Below are 4,366 nucleotides of genomic sequence, written 5' to 3' on the forward strand. Positions count from 1 at the left end.
TGAAGGGCCTGGTTTTTTTTTTTTTTTTTTTTTTTCTTTTTTTTTTTTTTTTTTTTTGTACCTGGGATTGAACTCGGGTCCTTGCGCTTGCAAGGCAGGCCACCGAATCACTGAGCTAAATCCCCGGCCCAAGGACTGGGATTTTCTTAGTGAGTTTTTAATTATGTTTTCAGTTGCATTGATTGATATTGGGTTGTTTAGAATTTTGAGGTTATCTTCATTCAAATTTGGTAATTCATATATATCTAGAAATCTGTCCATGTTTTCTGTATTTTCCATCTTATTGCCATAAAATTATCGAAGTAGGTATTGATGATCCTCTTGATTTCTGCTGGGTCCATTGTAATTTCACCCTTTCCATTACTAATTGCATTGATTTTTGCCTTTTCTTTCTTTTTTAAATAAGGTTGGTTAAGAGTTTGTCAATCTTATTTGTTCTTTAGAAGAAGCAATTCTCATCTTCCTTGGGGTTTTTTCTATTGTTGTCTTAGGCGCCATTGAACTATTTCTTCCCTGATGTTTATAATTTCTTCCTTTGTATGAGTTTCGAGTTTGTCCTGCTCTTGTTTTCCTAGAAAGTTGAGTTTCAGTATCAAGTTGTATAATTGAGCTCACTCTGTTTTTCTAATATGAATATTCACTACTGTGAATTTGCCTCTTAAGACTGCTTTCACCCATTATGTTGTATTGTCAGTCATTTAATTGTAGGAAGTGTCTGATTCCTTCTGTAATTTCCTCTTTGACATGTTGGTTACTCTGGTGTGTGTTGTTCCTCAGTGTGTTTATGAAATTCTGCTGGTTTCTTTTGTTACTGATTACTAATCTCATCACACTATGATCTAATAATATACAGGGAATAAATTACATTAATTTGCACTTAATTAAACATGTTTCAAGAGAGAGAATGTGCTTTATTTTAGAGAGAAATCCATGTGCAACTGAAGAGAATGTGTATTCTGATTTTGTGTGGTTGTACCTTCTATAAACATCTGTTAAGTTCATTTGTTCAAGAGTTTTATTGAGCTGTATAGGTTCACAGTTAATTTTCTGTCAGGTTGATCTATCTACTTGTGACAGTGGGTTATTGAGGTCCCCACTTCCATTGTATTAGTGTTTATATGATTTTTCATGTCCATTAGTATTAGTTTTATATAGTTGGGCACACTAGTGTTTGATGCATATATATTTTTGATTTTCATCTCTTCCTCTTGGATTGTTTCCTATAAAAATCTGTGTTGTCCTTCTTTGTCTCTTTTAATCAGTGTTGGTTTGAAATCTATTTTGGCTGCAAAGAAGTTAGGCACTCTTGCTTTTTAGGGGGTTCCTGTCACATGGGGTATTGTTTTCCACCCTTTAACTTTAAGTCTATTAGTTTCTTTTTGAATTCAGTGTATTTCTTATATGCAGCCTATTGTTAGATCCTGCTTCTGGACCCATTATCTAAGTTTACTTCTCTTGATTGGTGAATTGAGACCATTAACATTGATGGTTATAACAGATATGTATTGACTTATCCTTCTTGTGATTTTTTTTTTGTTGTTGGATTCTACCCCTTTGCATTTAACTTCTTGTTGTGCATGATGGATTCTTTCTGCTGGGCTTCCTGGGGTTGTGATCCTCATTGTCTTTTCCTAGGATAATATTTAAATTATTTTTGGAGGGCTAGTTTAGTATTCATGAAGTTCTTAATGTGCCCTTTGTCATGAATATCTTATTTCATCAATTATAAAATATAGTTTTTCAGAGTACATCAATCTGGGTGGAGGTTGTTTTCCTTTATGGCTTGAAATACATCACTCCACACTCTTCTTGCCATGTGGAGTTTTGTTGAGAAGTCTGCTGTGATTCTGATGGACTTTCCTTCATATATGATTTGTTTCTTTTCTCTAAATTCTTGTAGAATTCTGTTGAGTTTCTGGAATCTTAACTATTATATGTATGTATATACACACATATAATCACAGCTGGTTGGCATAATATAAGCCTCACTTATCTGTAGGTCAAATTATTTTCCCCTATTTTGGAAGTTTTCTGCCACTACTTCTGTGAAAAGTTTTTATTATGTAGTCTACACACTCTCCTGTTTCTTCCTTGACTCTGATCAGTCTTATGCTATTCATCTTTGAATTGTCTAGCAGCTGCTGGATTGATTTCTCTTGGTTCCTTCCTATTTTTAAGAAAATTTTCTTTTCCTGGTCACTAATTGCAATCCTATTTTCTGTATCTGAAATTCTGCCCTTGCAATGGCTTATTCTACTGCATAAACTTTCAATGGAGTTTTAAGCCTTCTGGAAATCTGCTTGCATCCATTTTATGGATTCCATTTGTTTCCTAGGTTAGAATTCTATCATGTTTCACAGCTCATCTAATTTTTTATCTGTTCTGCTCTAAATTTATTAATTATACTTTTTACTATGGGCATGAACTGTGCTGTTACTAAGAAATTATTTCTGATTTCATTTTTTCCAGGTCCTCTTTTCTTGCCTTTTCAGGGAGTCCAGATTGTTGAGTATTACATTGTTCCATCTTGTTGCCCTTTAGGGTTACTTTAGTTGATCTGGAAGTCTGGTTTTAAGACTTATTTCTGTGTCTTCTCATTTCAACAGATGTACCCTGCTGTGCCTTTGTTGAGGCAATTTTTGCTCACCCAGTTGTCTTTAATTCTCATTAAGCCATCAAGCAGCTTTACTTTGGCATTCCCCAGTACACCAATTCCTGGGTTTACAATGATGGCCTTCTATATCCCTGAGCTGACCTGTTGTCTGGGTGGCCTTCTGACTGGGGCCTGTGCACATTTGGGATGGTATTCAGGTGTCTTCTCACTAGAGTCCCTATGTAGCTGTTGTCTGGGGGAGCATTTGGCTGGGGGCTGTGTATCCCTGTTCCTATTGTCTGCATAGGCTTCTGGCTAGGGTCTCCAGGTACTTATAAATGGTATCAGGGTGAGCCTCTGGCTGTTCCTTGTGCATTTGTGTAGTTCTTTTCCAGTTGGCCCTTGGCTGTGGCCAATGGTATGGTGGAAACCTGGATGAAGCTTGCATGTCTGTGAAGATTTTTTCTAGGCAGGCCACCACTTGGGCATGTATGCCCACACCTCTGGAGTCAGGGCAGGGCTCTGGCTAGAATCTGCCTGCAGCTGTGCACTCTGGTCCACACAGCTGTTACCTGGGATGTGTGCACACTTACGGATGGTATGGTGAACTCTGGTTCTATGTAGTTTTTGTTTTTTCAGATACTTGGGGGTGTTGGCTACAAGGTGGCCAGACAGGCATCACCAAGTGAACAGTTATGAGTTCTGACCTTTGGCTTACTGCTCAATCCATCTTAAAGTCTGCTTTATGTATTCCCCTAGCTCTTCAGTAATGTTGCCTGCACAATATCTTTCTTGTTTGATAGCATGGCCTCTTCATAAAGAATTTGAAAAATTTCACACTCAATATTATCTCCTAGTTTCTATCCATTATAACCCCTTGTTTCAAGTCTTTTGTACAATGTGCTGTTACCTGTTCTTAACAACAACAACAACAACAACAAACTGCATGAAACCACAGTTCAGGAAAGAAATCACAACCATGATATTCAACTGTAACTTTGTTACAGTTTCTCTAGCTCATTAACCACTTTTTCTTCATCCAAAATGGGACACTCATACTCTTCATCATAGCCATTTTATAATGTCCCTTCTCAAGCTACATCACCCACATTAATGGATTTCAGTCTTCAAATGGATGCAATTTCTTTACCTAATGTGATTTTTCCAAGTCCTGGTTTACCTGTAATCAGTATGATCAGGAGCATCACAGTCCCTGATGCTTCAGCCTGCTGTGTCAGCTTGTTCTCCATCTTCAACATTTTTGCAGATGATATTGGAATTACCTCATCCTGAAGTACTTCAGAAGTAAAGTTACTTCAGAAGTGTGCCTGTTCTCACATTTTACTATGAAGTCATATTGCAAATGCATGTTTCAAATGTACCCACACTGCCTTTCACATATAGAAATGTGGGAGCATTTGGTGGAGGTATATATGAGATAAATATTTAAAGATAAGGGACTTTTGGAGCCACAAACCCAAAACCTCCTGCAATGCATGATTAGAAATTAAAAGAGAGCCTACAAGGACACAAATCCATATAGGATCAAGATGGGTTGCCTTAGTAATTAATGCTCAGGGCTTTGTCCTCTCCATATTCTGATGTACCATTTAGATTCATCCCAAGGCCAGTCATTTAACAGACCAACCTGACTTTCCCTTGTTATCTACTAGTTCCTGTCCAGATGCCCTTATTTTTTTAATCCTTGCTTCCTGTTTCTATCAACAAAAAGTTACAAAGGCTTCAGTTTGGGGCTGTCCTTTGAGACTTTCT

At 37.2% G+C, this 4,366-nt stretch overlaps 1 pseudogene; it reads right to left on the reverse strand.

Moving 5' to 3' along the window:
* Positions 1-3,307: 3,307 nt before the first annotated feature.
* LOC109117801 lies at positions 3,308-3,852 on the reverse strand (annotated as a pseudogene).
* Positions 3,853-4,366: the final 514 nt, after the last annotated feature.

This window comes from Fukomys damarensis, unplaced genomic scaffold (genome assembly GCF_012274545.1).
Source record: "Fukomys damarensis isolate Sample0158 unplaced genomic scaffold, DMR_v1.0_HiC HiC_scaffold_39, whole genome shotgun sequence".
Taxonomy (NCBI): domain Eukaryota; kingdom Metazoa; phylum Chordata; class Mammalia; order Rodentia; family Bathyergidae; genus Fukomys; species Fukomys damarensis.